Below are 21,803 nucleotides of genomic sequence, written 5' to 3'. Positions count from 1 at the left end.
GTAAGTATATTACAAAAGTTCGTTTTCAAGTGCGTTTCTAAACATAAGTGGATTAATTATACCTGTTAATCAAGGGGATATGCTGTTCCAGTATTTGCTAGTCATTGGTAAGAAAGAATTTGCACCTATGACAGTATTGAAATGAGATATACTAACTTTCTGATTATGATCACGGCGAGAAGAAATGAAATGTGCTGGCCTGATCCAAAGAGTGTGTAAAAAGGTGTTATGATAATAGATTTTGTGAAAAAGAGAAATGCGTGAGTGTTTTCAGCGGTCGGATTAGAGAGGTAGGTTTAATAAACATTTCATGTGTATTACGCTTGCTTAAACGGGCTGAGCGGTATTGAAACGGGCTGAGCGGTATTGTATATCTTCCAGCGAATGAATTAGTGTTGAATGCCAGGGATCCCATATTGATGAAGAATACTCAAGTTGCGAGCGAACGTAAGTGCTATATAGTAATTGTTTTAATGATGATGGTGCACGAGAAAAAGTTCGGCGCAGGTACCCTAAAGTGCGGTAAGCTTTGGACACTATAATATCAATATGCGATTTCCAAGACAAATTGTTAGTTATGGTGACTCCTAAATAACGATACGAGGTGACACATTTAAGTGATATATTAGTGAGAGAATAATTAGGAGAACTGGAGTTAGTACGAGAAACCCTCATAGTTTTGCACTTCTTAATGTTAAGTTGCATTTTCCACGTGCTGCACCAATCAGTTATATTATTTAAGCCCGTTTGCAGAGCTGTTACATCACAATCATTGGAAATTTTGCGGTATATCACACAGTCGTCTGCAAATAAACATATCTTTGATGAAATATTAGTAGGTAAGTCATTAATGTCATTAATGCATGTCATTAATGTGTAATGACATTAATTAATGTCATACATTAATTAATGTATGTCATTAAGCATCATAGAGAGTTCTTTTTCATTCTTGAAACGCGCTGCTCAGGTCGCGGTCAATCTGCACCAGAAACACTAAAATTGGGGTAAGGATAAGCGCTTGACCAACAATGGAGACCAATCTGACCAAATTCAATTTGACCTGACTCAAGGCCGCTACAGGCTTCTAGGATCGACACCAGGACCAACTACCAGCCAACTCGCTACTTTCGTAAATGTACTAAATGTGCTAGCTTTCTACATGACTTTTCTGCATGCTGTGTACTTGCTTCATCTTGACACGTAAATTTTTTTTCCTTGCATCCGCTAAATATAGTGATTGTTCATTTGTTTACAAAAGGTCTCGTCTCTGCCGATGACAGATACATCGTCGTTATTTTATATGCTTTAAGACGAGCCAGATAGTATCGTGACGATGTATAATCTGGCATAGTAGAACACTTGTAATACATAGAAAACATTTGTTGCTAAGAACGTGTTGCATGCCTCAGCTTTACCGAAAATTGAAAAGTGGTCCGATACAAAGAATCTAATGCGACGTTCAAGGGCTGCAACTTTCTCTTTCCGACAGTGTGTACTTGTGTGCATTTAATCGAAAACCGAGGCATTTTGGGGCGCCACAGACATTCTATTACAGCGAACGGAGTAGGTGCCGACCGCCATAATCCAAACCACAGACCTGAACTTTTTGAATAGTTCATTCGTGTGCCTGAAACAATACCATATTGATCCACATGTAGCGCTTACAATTTGTTCAGTGCCTGGCTTATCTTTGCAGAACATAGGAATATCATCTGCATACGCTAGCACTTTAACGTCCGGTCCTGGTAGGCTGTAATCGTGCATGAATGCTATCAGATTGCAGAATGCTCAAGCACAGTGACTTTAAGTGAAGGGAAAACAGGAGAGGCGATATAGGACAGCCTTGCCTTGCAGAGAGGATTAAATAAACACAGGTTCCCAGAGACGGCCATTCGCAATCAAGTGGGTAGAACAATGTTTGTAACACTCTTTTCAACGAAGTAGAACCAACATTGCCTTAGCAATCAAATGTATGGGAACCACGATGACATGTTCTTGCGAGGCCAGCTTGAAGAAATACCAGTTGCTCATAAGAGTTGGAGTAATAATCAAGAATAGTACGAGCGATATGGATGTTAGCTAGTGTAAAGCAGCCCTTTAGTTCACACATTTGGTGATGTCGAATTAGAACTGGCACTACCAATTGTGATCTAGCTATTATACAAAATATGGCAAAACTTTTATAGTCAACACTGCGTGACGATATGGGCCTGTGGCCCTCAGCGGGACGTTTTTTCTGTATCGGTACTTTTTGGAATCACAGTCGTGTGACTTTTGGTGAACGACTGTGAAAGGGTCTCTTTCTCGAAGCCATCGCGGAAAATTCTCATTAGAACGATGTAAAGGTGAATATTAAATGCTTTATTCACCTGAAATTCTCCTGAAATTCCGTCAGGACTTTGTGTTCTTGACAATGGCAGTTCATTTATGGCACGTTGAACCATTCGCAGAGCAATATGGCCGCTTACAGCGGAACCCTATTCGTCTGGTCTAATAGGAAAGACGAAATGGTTTGAAGTTCAGCTGCCTCGATGTGTTAATTAGCTCTAAACGGAGCTCTGCAGTAATTCTTAAGTTGTATCATAATATCATCAGTGCTTGTTACCAAGGGGGCATTAAAGTATATTTCCGAAATATTTTCAGACTTTGCGTGGCGACGCTCATCTAGCAAGAACTTACGACTTAGTTTCTCTGAATTTAATGCACGGCTGTTACGCATACGGGCACCTCTGTGGCGTTCTGCGTCGTGTTCTTGAAGCTGACGTGTAACGTCGGCAATTTCTTCAATATGTGAGCCGGGCACCTTGCACTCTAGCTCTTTAAAGGCTTTTAAGACTTTTCACCACCATATATTTTTTATTTCTTATGAGATTACCTCAGAGAGCCTAGTTCTATAGCAACTGTGCGCAACTCTTGGTTGAACAGCTCCCATGCAGCAAATAAAGGCAAATCAGTAGAAAAACATGTAGTCAAAGCATTGCACACACGAATGCCAAATTCCTTCGTTGATGAATTTGGTGTTACATTTTCGAAGCGCCCGATGTGGGCGGAATTCAACATAACAATTTGCACCTAGTTGGCATATAACTATACAATAATCTGACCCCGCAGGGGCGTCTGCGTTTGGTATGTTGCGACACCACGTAACCGAGAACACGAGGGTTGGACCCTCCCGCGTGTAGCCGTAGCGGCTTAGCCGTGTCTGGGGAGAAGGGGATCTTGGAGGTTGAGCCGATGCTGGGTGTTTGGACCTTTAAGGCCCCCTGGCGGAGGCAACACACCTCTTCGGCCTCGGCTTCACATAGACGGCACCTCCAGGCTGACCCACCTGGAGGAAATCGGCAGTCACCTTTTCCTGTCCTTCACTTCAATCTTCGTCTTTCTCTCGCACTTTCAATCTTTCCTGTCTTCTCTTCGCTTCTTCTTACTTCCAGACTTCCAGGTGGCGAGGGTTAACCTGGTGTAGTTATCCAACCTTGGGTATCGTATATTAGGTTATAGCGGCGATGCATGGCTGGCGTCTGCAGGTATGTTCCCGACCTTGTAGCGTCCCTTTGTTGGGCTCGGTGGTGGGTGGCCACCATCGCCACCGAATTTTCCCATTTTTTATGGCTGAAGCTTTTCCCCTATTACCTGATCGCTCCCTGAAGAAGGGGCGCACCGATGAACCTTTCAGCTTTTTTATGCAACCAAAAGAGTCCTTTCCGAAATACCACGTTGTTCACAGTCAACACGAAACTAAGACAGTCCGAATGATATTACCTTTTCTTGTAGCTAAATCCCTCACAGAAGCAATAGGCCCAGGTTATAACGTAACCAAGATGGGAAGCGGTGATCTTTCTCGAAGTTCGCGACAAGCCACAATACGACAGACTCTCGAAACTTGTAGCGTTTGCGGACAATCCCGTCTCAGTAGGCCCACACAGGACGATGAATACAGTGCGCGGGGTCATCTCGGAAGATGACCTTCTCGAACTTAGTGAAAGTGAATTACTTGAAGGATGGCAGGAACAGAACGTTGTCAAAGTGCAAAGGATTAAAATAAGACGAGATGACAAAGAAATACCAACTAGGCATATAATCATAACTTTTGGAACCAGCATTCTTCCTGAATCAATCGAGACCCGTTACTGCAAGCTACGTGTCAGGCCATACATTCCAAACCACGTCAATGTTTCAAGTGTCAACCTTTTGGGCACGGGTCCCAAACCTGCAGAGGGCGTGCTACTTGTGCCAAGTGTAGCTCCATCGAACACTCTTCTGACGTTTGCAGTTCCGCAACCCACTGCGCCAACTGTAAAGGAGACCACCCTGCTTACTCGCGATCCTGCCCTTCGTGGAAGAAAGAAAAACGAATAATAGAACTCAAGGTGAAACTAAATCGAACTTTCCCAGAGGCACGCAAGCCTTTCCATTCTAACAATCAGACCAGTCCTTCTTACACCGATGTGGCGCGCCGGGGGGGCAGCGCCACATCGTTCGGCGGCCGCCCAAGTCACTCGGAGAGTGACGGCGGTCACGCCATCCGCCTCCCTGACTGGAACAGCCAACGCGGTTCCGTCTCCCGCAAATGAGGGCCAGCAGACCTCCGGGCCTGTTGAACCCAGGGCCACTGCCGGTGCAGATCGGCCCACCATTCCTGCGAAAGCGCCCGCTCCGCGGGCAGTATCCACCGCCTCAGAAGAGGTGATGGATACGAGCACAAACCTGGCGTCTCAGACGCCCAAGGAACGGCGCAGCTCCCTTCAGCGCGTCCGCAAGATAGAGAGATCTCGTTTCACGGGGCCTGGAAAGGTCTCGTGAGATAATCTAATCTATATTTCTTAGACACACAGCACAAAACACATACATTATGGATACACAGATAATACAATGGAATGTCAGGGGTTTACTTCACAACCTAGACGACATTAAGGGTACAGTCCAAAGGTGCTGTGTGTCCAAGAAACACATCTTAATGCTGCACACACGAACTTTCTCCGGTAGTATGCCATATACCGAAAAGACCGCAACGACGCCTTGCCTCGTCTGGCGGTGTGGCGATAATTGTGGATAAGGGTGTTGCTTGCCGGCAATTACAGCTTAAAACACCCCTAGAGGCCGTTGCAGTCCGTGCGATATTGTTTAATAAACTAGTAACAATTTGCTCACTATACATCCCCCCGAACTGTCATCTTTCAAAAACGGAATTACAAAGCTTCATTAATGAACTGCTCGAACCTTATATTGTCGTCGGAGATTTCAATGCACGCAACACCCTTTGGGGAGGTTCTCGTTGTGATGCCAGGAGACGATTAGTAGAAAGCCTCCTCTTCACTACAGGTACATGCTTACTCAATAATAAAGAGCCTACATTCTATAGCGTGGCAAACAAAACATTTTCATCGATCCATTTGAGCATTGCATCTGGTACACTCGTACCGTATATAGAGTGGAACGTGCTTAAAAACCCATATGGGAGCGACCATTTTCCAATTCTCATAAAATCAACAAAACATGATCAATGCTCCCCATGCGTCCCCCACTAGATAGTCGAGCCAGCCGACTGGAAGCGTTATAAAGAACTCACCCGCATGACCTGGGAAGACATCTCTGCACTTCCTGTTGATGACGCCGAGGCATATCTGACAGCATTTATTGTTGATGCGGCGTCACTGTGTATCCCTGAATCAAATGGGTCACCCACTAGGCGACGTGTTCCCTGGTGGAATGCAGAGTGCAAAGAAGCTCGTAAAAATCAAAATAAGGCTTGGAGTCACCTTCGCGAATCTCCAACCGCCGAGAATCTTATCAATTTCAAGAAAATAAAGTCACTAGGTAGAAGAACACGCCGCCGGGCCAAACGGGAAAGTTGGCAAAAATACATCAGTAGCATCAATTCATATACAGACGAACGGAAAGCCTGGAATAGGGTCAACAAAATAAAAGGCCGCCGAACTCACCCTCTACCTTTAGTAAACACACAAGGAGACACTATTGAGGACCAAGCTGATTCGCTAGGGGCACATTTCCAGTACATCACGAGTTCATCCCATTACTCAGATACATTTCTAAGATATCAGCGACAAGCGGAACGACAGCCTCTGAACCGGAAAGGAAATAAAAATGAAGCTTACAACCGGCCATTTAACATGGTGGAATTTGAGCCTGCACTGAACTGTTGCAATAAATCAGCTCCTGGAGGCGACCGAATAGTTTATGAGATGATTGAGCACCTACATGCCGAAACACACAAAACAATACTATCACTCTTTAGTTCCATATTCTCTGCCAGCTACATTGCATCTGCTTGTAAGCAAGCAGTCGTAATTCCTATTCTCAAAGAGGGCAAGGATCCAGCTTAGGTCTGCAGCTACAGGCCTATAGCCCTGACAAGCTGCCTATGCAAACTCTTTGAGAAAATGGTAAACAGACACCTAATTCATTATTTTGAAAGTAATAAAATACTAGACCCCTTGCAGTGTGGTTTTAGGGAGGGTAGATGTACGACAGATCACCTTGTCCGTATGGAGGCGAATATCCGAGATGCCTTCGTGCACAAGCAGTTTTTATTAGCCGTATTTTTAGATATGGAAAAGGCATACGACACAACCTGGCGTTATGGAATTCTTCGTGATCTGGCTTGTATGGGTGTCAGAGGCAATCTCTTGAATCTGATCCAAAGCTACCTCTCTAATCGTACGTTCCGTGTGAGGGTTGGTAAAGTGCTATCTCGTCAATTTACGCAGGAAACAGGTGTGCCACAAGGAGGTGTACTGAGCTGCACACTCTTCATCGTAAAAATGAATTCCCTCTATAGCGTCATACCACGAACAATGTTTTATTCAGTGTATGTGGATGACGTACAGATAGGATTTAAATCATGCAATATTTCTATCTGTGAGTGACATATACAGCTTGGCCTAAACAAAATATCTAAGGGGGCTGACGAGAATGGATTCAAGTTAAACCCGCAAGAAAGCACATGCCTTCTATTTTCTAAAAAGAGAGGTATATTACCTGACCCTGCTATCTATCTTAATGGACAACGGCTATCTGTCAGCCACGAACATAAATATTTAGGAACCATCCTAGACTCGAAACTAACATTTGTCCCTCACCTTAGGTATCTAAGAGCGAGATGTCTGAAGACAATGAATTTACTAAAGCATTCTTGTCCCGCACATCTTGGGGAAGTGACAGGAGATGCCTTTTGAACCTCTACAAACACCTTATACGGTCCCCCCTCGACTATGGAGCAATAGTATATAACTCTGCTGCGCCTAGTGCTTTAAAGATGCTAGATCCCATTCACCACTTGGGTATACGCCTGGCTACAGGCGCTTTTAGGACAAGTCTCGTAGAAAGCCTGTATGTGGAGAGTAATGAATGGTCATTACATCTCCAAAGGACATATTTAACTTTTTCCTATGCTCTCAAGGTCAAATCAGACGTGCACCATCCATGTCACTCATCTATTCAAGAAGTGTCTACAGCCAGAATATTTCATAACCGCCCAGCTATTAGAGCTCCGTTGAGCCTTCGTTTGACAACACTGACAGAAGAAACAGATGTCTTAGTCCCAGAGAATGTCCTAATGGCACCCACTCGCCTGCTTCCACCATGGGAATGGCAGACCATTGAATGCGACGTCTCTTTCGTAGAAATATCTAAGAGGGCGCCAGAAGCACATATACAATTCCATTTTCGTGAACTTCAGGAGAAGTACTCCTGTAAAGAATACTGTACAGACGCTTCCAAGTCCTCTAAAGGAGTTTCCGACGCAGCTCTGGGACCTTCATTTTCAGTATCCGGAGCACTAAATCCACACACAAGTATATTTCCAGCTGAAGCCTACGCTATACTATCGGCTGTTCAAAACATAAGGCTCACGAAACTTGCTAGGGCTATTGTGTTTACAGATTCACTAAGTGTAGTCAGAGCCCTACTTAGCCCAAGAAAATATAAAAACTCAGTTTTTAGTGATCTGTAGAGTCTGTTGTGCTCCCTATATATGTGCAATCAAGTGATTGTCATATGCTGGGTACCTGGTCACAAAGGTATAAAAGGCAACGAAGTTGCTGACCAAAGCGCTAGGGCAGTAACTTTTAGCGATGCAGATTCAAATATCCCCATCCCTGCCACAGACCTAAAGCCTTTTCTGCGCAGTAAATTGAGGAATAATTGGCAAGGCGAGTGGGATAGACAAGCAATGAATAAGATCCACATTATAAAACCAAAACTGGGGAACTGGATAAATGGAAAAATAGCAAGGTACAAGGAACTACTTCCTTGTCAATTAAGGATAGGCCACACATACGGTACCCACTCTCACCTCTTGACTGGGGGTGATCCTCCAACTTGTGTTAAGTGCGGCAATAGTCTCACAGTCCTCCATGTTCTTATTCAGTGCCCTGCAATAGAAACAGAGAGGAAAAAGTATTTCCCTGCTGCATATCGCGAGAACTTACTCCTTCACCCTGCATTTTTTCTTAGCGATGAATCGCTTTTTAATATGCAAACAGTCTTAGAGTTTTTAGCCGAAACGGACACCCTGAAAATCATCTGGCCAGACAACTTTTAGCATACGACTAACAGCCCTGCATTCAAGGGCTCTCTTGAAACTCTGATGTCAGTGTTAAGTTTTATTGTATCATGTTTTAACGAAACCCCATTGCCATAGCCCACATCACATCCTAGTCACCGTCATTATTTTAGCACATATATATTCACTCCACTTACAGCGGAAGTTTTTAGGCCCTTTAACAGCCACATCACATCTACCATGATGAGTTCATTGTGCACGTCATCCACAACACATCGTCAACATTACCACCTGTCATGGCGCTCTTTGGCCAAACCTCGCCCTTGCGCCATAAAACACCACACATCATCATACAATAATCTGAAAATTGTACTTGTCCGGTAGAAGAAGACAGCCCCTTTGATAGGAGCGTTGAAGAAACAAATTTCATCTAGAAGTGCATGTCACAACCACACTCCTGTCGTGCCAACTAGCGCTTTGAGATGAACGCCGCGTGTGGACCATGACGATGATTTCCATAATATAACAGCACGAATAAATGTAACTTTGGTTACATCATTTCTCTACCCATACACCATGAACAGTATGCGCAAGACGTTCGCACTGAGGCTGCGCCCTCTATCCAGCGATAATATTTGCATCTTCAAGCCCTATGGCCACCAGCGCTGCACAGCAGTGTGCACCAGCCACATGGACATCATAACAACCAAGTTCCAGGCAAGTTGCGCGCTACAACCACGCAGTACGGTAAGAAGGCGGCGCTGTTGGTCAACGCTGTTCGAATCGCTGCCGAGATCCGGCCAGTGGTGCGTGCTTTATCAACACCTCTTTATTTATTTACAGGCACAATTATTCGGTATTCTACTAGATGTTCCTGGCTACATTTTCGTGATCCCTCATATTCGATGCAAGTTAATATTCGGGTACATAAATTTGCTTAATATACCTGACGGTCTGGGTCTGGAAGCTTGGTTAGATATGCCAGCCTCTGCGAGATGCCAGCTTGACAATTCTTGCCTGATGCTTGCGCGAATCGAACACTGCAGTTAGCGTGATCACTTACTATGGACAAAATCTTCTTGGGCGCATATACGAGCATAAGCTGCAACCATGGAGTCGAGTGGCTTCTCGACAGACAAATTTTTTCGTGGCATCATTTGCACGTTCGTGCTGTAAAGAGCCCCGGCTGGCAGAAGGAGGTGATTTCATTTTCTTGTGGACAACAAACTTGAATTGCCTAATAGCGACCGCACCAACAGTTAATACTGCCGAATATGCCCCGATACGGTAACACAAGGGGGAGCTCAACTATGCCGTAAATGTCGTAAACACCAATGTCGTAAATATAAATCGAGAAACGATGTGCGCAACATTTCTACGCACAAACAAATGTAAGCCTTCCGAGTCCTTGTTGTAGGCGAAAAAATCAGACAGGTGACTTTGTATGGCACGAAGTGGAAAAAATGAGCTTACTTGAGGATCTGCATGGAATAATACAGTAATGCGCTCGTGAGTTCTTGCGTTCTGCTCACTCTGCGCCTCTAGACTTGCCTACTCATGAGCATTTAAACGCCGTAGTGTAATTGCACTAAGGTAGTTGAACTACACAACGAACTGCCCTGCGCAAATCATCCCCGATTTCCATTGGCTATAACTTGTGAAGTTATACACTGGCTTGATAAGGTGGAAACTTGGGCGAGTTGGTGATTCAATATCGACATGTTTGAACAACGCAAAAGACGAGGACTGAAGGGAGAACACAACACAGGCGCTGACTACAACTGATCGTTATTTGTGAAATCGCCAGAACTATATACATGAGCAAAAGTAATCAAAAAACAACTTTTGCATGAACTTCCACGTGAACGGCTATTGCATCAGAGCCAGATACTTGATTTCGTTTTTTGTGAGGACAATAGACGGCATGCTGACGCAAAGGTCACCCAGCCACTGTTTCTTGTCAGCCTCTATGATTTCACGTGTAGTCGTTCTCGGTGTTTGGAAATTACGACGCAGTTTTGAAATTCAGGTTTACAATGGCAGTCTCTGCATTGAATGCCGAGATAACCTTGTATGGTGGTATAAACATTGTAAAAATGCTCTTTCAATTGCTCATTTATACATCTGCCGGTTTGGCCAACGTATTTCTTTCAGCAAGTCAAGGGGATCATGTAAACCACACCCAGGGCGCATGCTGCAAACCGTTTCCTGCGGATAGTATTGCAAACATTTCGTCGTGTGGCTAAGCATTCACACGCCTACAGAGCAATGATAATCTTTCCGGGGCAGAAAAAAAAGACACTTTAACATCTACTTTACTGCCTATCTTCAAGCAGTGTGAAATCTTGTGCAAGTAAGGGAGCACCGCGACTGGCTTATTGTCTCTGGCATCGCTGTGAGCTGGTGATTTGTCTCCCAGCTTGATTTTCTTTAATATTGTTACGGGGATGTTGGGAGTACAGGAGGTTATATTTACAATATATATACAAAATGAGTCTGAGTAGTTAAGATGGCTGACCACCAAAAACCCGCAGCAGCTAGCGTCACGCGATTTTCTTCTTCCTCTCTTCGTTCATCCTTCTGTAACAGGACCCCCAGGTGGTGAAGCGCCGTCTCGGCGCACGGTAGGAGAACTGCGAGCGAAGTATGGCTTCAGCTGCGAAACGTGCACGACGTCAACAGACGGCGGACTTGAGAATGGATCAAAGCGTAACGGCGCGATCTCGTAATTGACGTCGTTAACTTAACGTAACGTAACGTAAGACTTTACAAGGCCTTGTGTAGCGAGAGAGAAGCTTCTTGGAGAGGCCGACCCTACGACATGGTGACCAAAGCAGCACCCAAGCACCTGGGGCGAACTGAACATCGCGATGGCACCGGTCGTAACGCTATTTTTGCAGATGCTGCGAGGCTATTAAGCCAAATCGGGCGATATAACGCGCCTTGTGAGCGCTATCGATGACTTCGAGAGTGTACTCATTTGCAACACGTGGTACAGAAGACAGGATGGTGTCAAACGGCAGTGTGGGGTCGCGACCATACAAGAGATAAAAGGGTGAATATCCTGTGGTGTCATGTCGGGACGAGTTATACGCGAACGTCACGTAAGCCAGCGCGGCGTCCCAGTCGCGGTGATCGTTGGAGACGTACATCGGCAGCATCTCTGTGATTGTTTGGTTGAGACATTCCGTAACACCGTTCGTTTGTGGGTGGTAGGCGGTGGACAGCTTGTGCTCAGTGGCACAAGAGCGGAGGAGGTCGTCCACAACTCGAGACAAGAACGAGTGACCGCGGCCTGTAAGTAACCGTGGAGGTGCACGGTGCTGGAGAATGACGTCGTGAAGGAGAAAATCGGCGATATCTGTTGCGCAACTAGTCGGCAATGCCTTTGTTATCGCGTAGCGTGTCGCTTAATCAGTAGCGACGACGATCCACTTGTTCCCTCTAGTCGTCGTCAGAAAAGGGCCAAGCAGGTCAAAGCCTACACGAAAGAATGGTTCAGAGGGAACTTCAATTGGTAGGGTTCGTCCGACAAGCGGCAGGGGAGGTATCTTCCGGCGCTGACACAATTCGCAAGTTGCGACATAAGAACGCACAGAGCGGTAGAGACCCGGTCAGAAGAACCGGCGTCGTACGCGGTCGAATGTACGCAAAACTCCAAGGTGTCCCGCCGTCACTGCATCATGAAGTTGTTCGAGAACGACGGATTGTAGATGACGAGGAAGGACAAGGAGCAACTCGGGGCCGTCAGGGTTGATATTGCGGCGGTACAGGATGCCGTCATGCAGCACGAACATGCGGCACGTGCCGTCGGTGATGCCAGATTGCACTCCGGCGATGATAGACTGTAAGGATGCGTCGCGTTGTTGTTCAGTGCGCATGTAGGCATCCACGGGGTGACAGGAGAGGCAGTCAGCGTCCTTGCGCAGACGTCCAGACTTATAGTTGACAACAAATGAAAATTCCTGGAGCCACAAAGCCCAGCAACCAAGCCGTCCAGTGGGCTCCCGAAGGGAAGACAGCCAGCAGAGGGCGTGGTGCCCTCTGACGACCGAAAACGTGTGGCCGTACAAATATGGCCGAAACTTTGCGACAGCCCAACTATAGCCAAGCACTCCCGCTCGGTGATGGAGCAATTTCTCTCGGCAGGTGACAGCAGGCGGCTGGCGTAAGCTATCACGCACTCGGTACCATTCTGGTGTTGGGCGGGAACAGCGCCGATGCCGTGGCCTCTTGCGTCAGTGTGGACTTCGGTCGGTGCAGACGGATCAAAGTGGGCAAGTATGGGAGGGGTGGTCAGAAACCCGATGACAGCTGCGAACGTCTGAGCCAGCTCCGGGCCCCATGAGAATGGCGTGTTCTTCTTTAGAAGATCTGTCAAAGGCCGAGCAACGTCGGCGAAGTTTTTGACGAAACGGCGAAAGTAAGAACACAGACCGACGAAGCAGCGCACGTCAGAAGCAGAATGTGGCACAGGGAAAGTGCGTACGGCGCAAACTTCTTCCGGATCTGATTGGACACTGGACGCGTCAACGAGGTGTCCCAACACTGTAATCTGACGGCGCCCGAATCGACACTTCGCGGAGTTCAGTTGAAGGCCGGCTTTTCGGAAGACTGCAAGAATTGCAGCGAGTCGGGTAAGGTGGCTGCCGAACATGGGAGAAAAAACAATAACGTTATCAAGGTAACAAAGACAGGTGGTCCATTTGTAGCCTCGCAGAAGGGAGTCCACCATAAGTTCAAATGTCGCAGGAGCATTGCGTAGGCCAAACGGCATGCCATTGAACTGATATAAGCCATCTGGCGTGACGAAGGCCGTCTTCTCGCGGTCCATTTCATCAACTGAAATCTGCCAGTAGTCGGATCGGAGATCGATGGACGAGAAGTATTTAGCTCCGTGCAAGCAGTCCAAGGCGTCGTCGATGCGTGGGAGTGAGTAGACGTCCTTGCGCATGACCTTGTTTAAGCGGCAATAATCGACGCAAAAACGCCAGGTACCATCTTTCTTTTTCACAAGGACGACAGGCGAAGTCCCAGGGCTGGCTGATGGCTCGATGACCCCTTTGCGGAGCATTTTTTCCACTTCTGATTGGATGACTCGACGTTCAGCATGCGATACCCGATAGGGACGCCGACGAATAGGATTCGTGTCTCCAGTGTTTATACGGTGGTGAACGACAGATGTTTGGCCTAAAGGCCTGTTGCCGAAATCAAAGATGTCACTGTACGATTCAAGCAGGTGACGTATGTCCGTGGCCTGTGCAGAGGTGAGGTCAGGTGCAATCATTTTCGCGAAGTCATCCGTTAAGGAACAAGAGGTGTGAGCTGCAATTGGCGCTAATAAGCCACTCTCGGCATTCAAACTGTCAATGTCAAATTCTGAACCACTAGAAACGCTGGCCAAGAACATGCCGGCCGGAATCACTTGAGGACACAGGGTGAAATTCAGAAGCCGTAGAACGACGTCGTTGTTAGTAACCTTGACCAACGTATGCGGAACAGCAACGTTCCGGTTCAAAAGCACGTCGATGATGGGGCAAAGCACATATTCACCGTCAGGAACCTGTGGCTGGGCAGTCAAGTGATGTAAGTAACTGCCTCGGGGGACAGACGCACATCGTGAAGCGAGCACAAGTGCGGTGGGGCAATGCTCGGAGAATCGGCGAGTTGAGGCAGGTCCAACTGAAGAACGCCGGTCGCGCAGTCGATGAGAGAAGGAGTGGATAAAAATCCAATCCAAGGATAACGTAGCGAGGGCAGTTGTCGATCACAGCTAAGATAACAAAAGTAGGGCGGCCGGCTATAATTAAACGCGCAGTACACATTCCAAGAACAACCAGCACGCCGCCGGCAGCCATACGAAGCACTCGGGCAGCAGCTGGGGTGAGGACCTTCTCTAAACGTCTACGCAGGCTAGCACTCATCACAGATACGTGGGCTCCAGTGTCAACGAGTACTTGGACAGGTACGCCGTCTATTTTAACGTCTATTACACTTCTCCTTGTGGGCACAGACAGCGCATTTGCTGCGGCAGTAGGCAATGCAGCACCAACTCTGAGGGCTGCCTTTCTTAGTTTTCCGAAAGGGTGCGGCCAAACGCCACAGGCGACGAAAGGCGACGTGGTTGAGGAGAACGGGAAGATGGGCGACGTGTTTGCGGTGAACGAGACTGGTGTCCGCGCGGCGATGATGAGCGGCTGTACCACGTGTTCCTAACAGAGTTGTCGGCGCTGTTAGAGTCGGCGGTGGGCGAAACATTGCGGGCATTTCCATCAAAACGGCTGAGGTTGGTCGGCGTGCGAGGTGTTGAGGGCCACGAGTTTCGACAGTATCGGGCGACATGACCAATGCGGCGACAGGTGAAACATATCGGCTAGCTGTCCGCAGTTCTCCACTCAGTCGGGTTGCGATAATGCGGAGAGAAGCGCCGGGGTGGAGCAAAAATAGTAGAAGGGGATGGGGCGACAGCACATACAGAATGTAAACCAATGTTTTCAAGTTCCTGGTGAACGATGGCTTGTACGAGAGGAACTGAAAATGTGGTAGCATCAGGGCTATGCGAACAGAAAGCTGCGGGCGCCATCGCATCCAGTTCACGTCTAACGATTCGCCCCACGTCCTCTGATGGTGACGCATGCTGTTCTGTGGATTGATCTTCACACGTAGAGGTTGCGGCAGTATTGGGAAGTCTGGCGGATGGTTGCAAAACTCGTCGGCTTTTGCCCTGCTCGAATTGTCGGCACTCTTTAATGATTGCATCAAATGTGGAACAGCTTTTGCACATGAGCAGATTAAACGCATCGTCAGCAATGCCCTTAGGCACGTGCCCGACCTTCTGAGCTTCTGTCATGTTGTGATCGGCCTTACGACAAAGTGCCAGCACGTCCTGGATGTACGAGACATAGGACTCGGTGGGGGATTGGGCACGGGAGGCCAGTTCCTGCTTTGTGGCAATTTTACGGCCGGCTGGTTTGCCAAACAACTATGTCAATTTCTCTTTGCATTGGTCCCAGCTGGTTAGCTCCTCTTCGTGGTTTTCGTACCACACCTTTGCCGTGCATCTTAGGTAGAACAACAGGTTAGCTAGCATAAGCGTAGGGTCCCACCTGTTGATTCCACTCACGCGTTCGTACATGGCCACCCACTCTTCAACGTCGGCGCCATCGGTCCCGCAGAAAGTTCCAGGATCCTTGGGTTGCACAACGACAACCGAAGGTCACAGCGACGTAGCATGCGACGAGGACGTAGGAGGCAGAAACGACGTTGATCCCGAGTGCTCACCGTAATTCATGGTGCGGACGGTGATGCGACGTCCACTGCGGAGCTCCGTTTCCAGCCGTGGTACCCCGCACCTCTCACCAATATGTTACGGGGATGTTGGGAGTATGGAAGATTATATTTACAATGTATATACAAAATCAGCCTGAGTAATTAAGATGGCTGACCACCAACAACCCGCAGCAGCCAGCGTCTCGCGATCTTCTTCCTTTTTTGGTCATCCTTCCGTAACAATATATTTTCTGCGACACAGTAGTACCGAGTTATCGTCCTGTATCACTAACTTCATCATGTTGCAAACTACTAGAACATAACATAGCTAAGGAAATTACTAAGTTTGTAGGGGATAACAACATACTTTCTTCTTGCCAACATGGTTCTCGCAAGGATTTTTCTACTGTAACACAATTAACAACAGTTATCCACAATTTTGCTAGTGTTCTTGATAGGACCGGTCAAATAGATGTAATATTTTTAGATTTTAGAATGGCGTTCGATGTCGTATCCTATTGCAAAATTATTAATAAACTAGAATCAATTAACCTCCCGATCTACTTAGTGAATTGGGTGGGTGCTAATCTGACTAACCGCATGCAGTTTATTTCAATTAATGATCACTGCCGGACGTTCCTACCAGGACATGGCATCCCGAGAGTGGCTCACCAAATTCTCAAACAGATCCCGCAAAATGCACCAACCACACCTCCCTGCATCCACTTACTCTAGACCCCTGGTCATACCTCGCTGCGGGGTGACGAACGCGCACATGCGGTGGCCCGAGAAATTTCGCATGGTGAGGCGACCAGTTCAGAGTGGGGGGATCCCTTGCTCCGTTACAAAGACCTACTCCGCCATAATACGCGCATTCGTCGCACCCAAGCCGCACCACCACCGTCCTTCTCGCGAGAAGAAGCAGTGGCATTACGCCAGTTACAAACCGCAACTTTTCCAAATCTCGTTTACCTACTACTCAACAAAGAGTTGTGGGACGATGCCCTCCGCGACGGACCTCCCGAGGTCCTCCGAGCTGTGATACAACGGGCTCGAAACATCGCCGGAATCATCTTGGGGACCCTGGGCTGAGGGTTCCTCCCACACTGCTCTCGCCATTCAAATATTAATAATAAAGATGTTTACTCTCTCTGTCTCTCTCTCTCTCTCATCCAACGAACTTCCAGTATCATCTGGAGTGCCCCAGGGCAGCGTACTGCACCCTTTACTGTTCCTGATATGCATTATAATGACATTACAAATGGAATTAAATCCCCGGCACAAATTAGATTATTTGCGGACGATTGTGTACTGTGTAACGAAATTAGCTGCCGGGTAGATCAATTAGTACTAAACTCTAATCTCCAAAGCATCCTTTCGTGGTGTCGCCAATGAAGCATGGAATTGAATACCAGTAAAACAGTACACATGTCAATAACCAAAACGAAAATAATAAAAAAACTCTCGTTTGTCTTCAAACTAGGCTCCGAACTGCTTTAGGAAGTCAGCGAGTACAAATACTTGAAAATCACAACAGCCAACAACGTTAGCTTGAGTACTCACATCTCTAACATATGTAACTCTTCGTTCAGGAAACTTTGCTTTCTCAGACATAAGTTAAAACATGAACCTCGTAGAACTAGGTTAACGGCTTATACACATCTAATTCGACCTAAACTCGAAAACGCCAGCTTTGTCTGGGATCCCTATACAAAAACTACCATCGATGCTCTTGAAATGATACAGCGCAAAGCTGTCAGGTACATTTATATTAAATATCGTGCACGTGACTGTCCCTCTAGTCTAATGACGCAGCATAACATCCAGACTCTGCAGTTACGAAGAAAAATACAGAATAAAATTTCTGTTTTCGCTCAAGAATAATCTCTTGTCTATAAACCCAGAACCTTAGTTAAAACCACTAACAGCACGTCGAACACGGCATCGTCATGCTGGTTCTTTAACACCTTATAACACTCGAACTAATCTTTTCAAATATTCTTTCTTTCCACGCACCGTAACAGATTGGAACAACCTACCTTTTCCACAGTTATCTAATGCTGACGTTTTAGAACATATAAGTCTTTAACATCACTGGCATTAATGCACTGCGAATTCATACCTACACTTATCTGTTTTCTTGTGTCCAGCTATCCTGTGTCTCGTTGGCTACAGTAACGGCCTCGTCAAATGTTGTTTTTTTTTCTTTTCTTTTGGTGTGTGTACCTGCGTGTGTGACATGCTTTTGACAATTTGGTTGTGTTTCAAGTGCGTGAAAAACTTTATGTCATTGTGTTGCTACGCTTCAGTGCCCCGCACTTGACCTAGCTATTTGCTAATATTTGTCCGGTTCGTACCTTTTTCTTTTCATTTTTCTGCTATTGCAATTACTACTCCTCTTTGTTGCTAGGTATATGATCGTGTTATATGCTATTATTTGTACGCGTTCCTTGGATATCTTTTTATGTATGTTTGCCCCTCCTGCTTGGGCCCTCTTTCGGGCCTGCAGTATTCTGTAAATAAAAATTAAAAAAATATATGTTAGGCGGGAGGCCTGCGCTTGGAGACTGCGCGTTAAAGAGTGGAAGCAAGACTTGTTTAGGGCATTTGTGAAGCAATGACTTGCAATGCCCCCTAAGCTGGTTAAACGGGGCATTGTAAATCTTTGCTTCACAAATGCCCTAAACAAGTATTTCTTCCACTCTTTAACGCGCAGTCTCCAAGCGCAGGCCTCCCGCCTGACATATGCTGGCCACCCCGAGCTTTTGTTAGTTTCTCCAGCTGGAAGGGGACAAAGCACCAGCTGACAGCGCTGCCAGAGACAATAAGCCAGTCGCGGTTCTCCCTTCCTTGCACAAGATTTCGCACAGCTTGAAGAAGATAGGCAGCAAAGTAGATGTTAAAGTTGTTTTTTCTGCCCCGGAAAAATTATCAGCGCTCTGTAGGCGTGTGAATGCTCATGCCACACGACGACATATTTGGAATACTAACCATAGGAAGCAGTTTGGGGCATGCGCCCTGGGTGTGGCGTTCCCTTGACTTGCGGAAAGAAATACGTTGGCCAAACAGGCAGATGTTTAAATGAACGATTGAAAGAGCACTTTTACAATGTTTTTAGCGCCGTGCAAGGTCATCTAGCCATTGACTGCAGAGACTGCCATTGTAACCCTGAATTTGAAAACTGCGTCGTAATTTCCAAACAGCGAGAACAACTTACACGTGAAATCATAGAGGCTGACAAGACACAGTGGTTGGGCGACCTTTGCATCAGCATGCCGTCTATTGCCCTAACAAAAGACGAAATCAAGTATCTGGCTGTGATGCAATAGAGGTTCACGTGTGACTTAATGCAAAAGTTGTTTTTTGATTACTTTTGCTCATGTATATAGTTCTGGCGATTTCGCAAATAAAGACCGGTTGAAGTCAGCGCCTGTGTTGTGTTCTCCCTTCCGTCTTCGTCTTTTGCTCTGTGCAAACATATCAATATACACAGGCGCGTCTTTCTGCTGGCGCTATGTAGAGGCGCCGTAATCATCATTTATTCCACTGAAGTTAGCCCTAGTGATTCAGCACAATAGTAGGAAGGCGTATAATAAATCAGATCAAATAATGTTTTACTTGTCCAGAATATGTGCACTGGTCAAGCTTCCGGGCTGAAAGCTTCGGTAAGCAGCTTGGCAGGCTCCACGATGAATTCGGCGCACTGAAACTGCTGGTCTACTCCCGTCTTTCCAGATCAATATCCGCGGTCGAAGGAAAAACGTGCGTTATCGAAGGAAAAGGAAGGTCGAAGGAAAAACGTGCCATAATTGCGGTATATATTCTGCGCCAGCCGGGCAAACTGCTCCAGGTTGCGCCTACGTGCGGCCCCTGTAGATTGGTTACCTCCGCCGGATCCGCACACAACTAGGCGGGGCACGTATTGATGACCGGGAAGACGTCACGTGATCGGGGCATGTGCGAGTGCCACCAGCGTGCGCAGTGTTGTAGAAAACAACAGAAGCAGGATTTGACTAAGCTCGCTTCAAGGCTGCGGGGTATAGGATGGCAATAGCAAATCTGTTTAGACAAGAGGTTCTGCATTAGTGGCAACAGGGCCTACATGCGATTCCCGTGTATTGGTGTAGGTGAAACGGCAATCGGTGGCTGCACATTGCCTCGCCAAATGAATGCAGCCCTGCGATAGCTAGCGCAGTTCGCAGCAGAGCCTCCAGTGCTGCCGAGCAGCCTGTAATGCAAGGCACGATGCGGTGTACGACGCGTGCGTGGCTCGAGACGCCGCCACGTTGCGCCGTTTTCGTTCCCCTTACTGCGATGCCCCCGGGGCCCACTCACGGCTGAGAGACGTGGTAACCACGGCGCGGAAATCGGAGGCGAACTGTGCGTGCAAAGCAAAGGCACAAAGCTGCGCTCGCTTTGAGCCTGTATCGCGCATATATCGCCCACAGTGCGTGCCGTGTCGGAGAAGCGAATGCTCGGCAGCCATTATGCGCATAAGTGAAGAATGCGTGCTCTCACGGGCGCGTAGCAGGGACTCGCAATGCCTGCGCAGCCGCCTCGTGAGCAGTTGTGTAACCTTGGTGCACGCGACTTGTGTTCTTTGCGTCTGTGCCTAAGAACAAGCTCATCTTGTCACACAAATCTAAGAAACAAACATAAGGAGCGAGCGTAAAAAAAGAGAGAAAGAGAAAGGGAGAGAGAAAGATAAGGAAAAATATCGCAGTTTCACCCGAAAAGCCAAGAACCGATTGCAAACGCAAATCAGTAGATAGTTATACGAAGTAAGTATAGTAGTTTTATTGGCCGTACGAACTTGTAAACATTCCTTTACTAAATAAATTCAAATTATTAATGTGCAAGTGCGACTGAACGAGGACGTAGAAAGAAACACACACAGAGACAGCGCTGTATCTGTGTGTATGTTTCTTTCTACGTCGTCGTTCAGTTGCGCTTACACATTCTTTCATGGATTCAAAGCAAGCAGCCCACCAACGTGTTTTGACTAAATTAACAAGCACGGTGTCACATGCGCACGGGCAAACATGAAAACATCTCGCTCGTTGAGTGCGGAAACGCTGTCAAAATGCTGGAGCGAGAAATCGCGGCGGCAGCAGCTATCGAATTGACCTTCGTGCATCTCTCGTTTCAACGCGAACGAAACGTCGAAAGCACAGCGCACACGAAGTTACCGGCAATATGTGCACTCGGCAAACATCGCAGATCGCTTTGAAGATGACGACCGCGCGGGCGCGCACTTCGACCGCGTCGCAGATCGCTTTCAAGAAACTTCCTCGCTCGCACACGCCAGATGGAGCCGCGTTCGCGGCTCACCTTCGCACGCTGTTACACACAGCAGACGGCGACGATTTTATCGCTCTTGGACTGTATACAGAACCTCAGGGTGATGGCGACGGCAGAAGTGAACTTTGAGTGTCCATATAATTGCTATTGCAATAACATTAGGCAGAACAAAGCCCTAATGTCTTTCCGTGTAAGGGAACCTTCCTTAGGTTTAGGGAATGGTGCGTTGAAACACGTCGTATGGCATGTACATGTACAACTTGCAGGTCTCTGTTTACAGGTTACGACGTGCCCTTAGTTTCAGGCCATTTCTTCTTCTTGTTCCGTAGCGGTCAGGAACTTCCAAGGGAGTGCCATTCACAACCGAGGAATAGGGTCTTCTGCATTCTCTTTTAATATACGTTTGATGACGTCAACTGCCTCTTTCTGGTTGGTTAGTAGTTCAGAGTACTTTCTCTTTCAGTTATTTGCGAAGCACAACTGCACTTGCTACTGCCGAGAGACGCCGCGTTGACTATTCGCCCGAGATGATCATCACTTCCTAATATGCGCATGCGTCATAAATCACGTGAGTGAACTAAGAACATATGTAATATACGTCTGGTGACGTCAACTGCCTCCTTCTGATTGGTTAGTAGTTCAGAATACTTTTTTTTTCAGTTGTTTGCGAAGCACAACTGCTCTTGCTAATGGCGAGAGACGCCGAGTT

This window comes from Dermacentor andersoni, chromosome 6, assembly GCF_023375885.2.
Source record: "Dermacentor andersoni chromosome 6, qqDerAnde1_hic_scaffold, whole genome shotgun sequence".
NCBI lineage: Eukaryota > Metazoa > Arthropoda > Arachnida > Ixodida > Ixodidae > Dermacentor > Dermacentor andersoni.
This window is presented reverse-complemented; position numbering follows the sequence as displayed.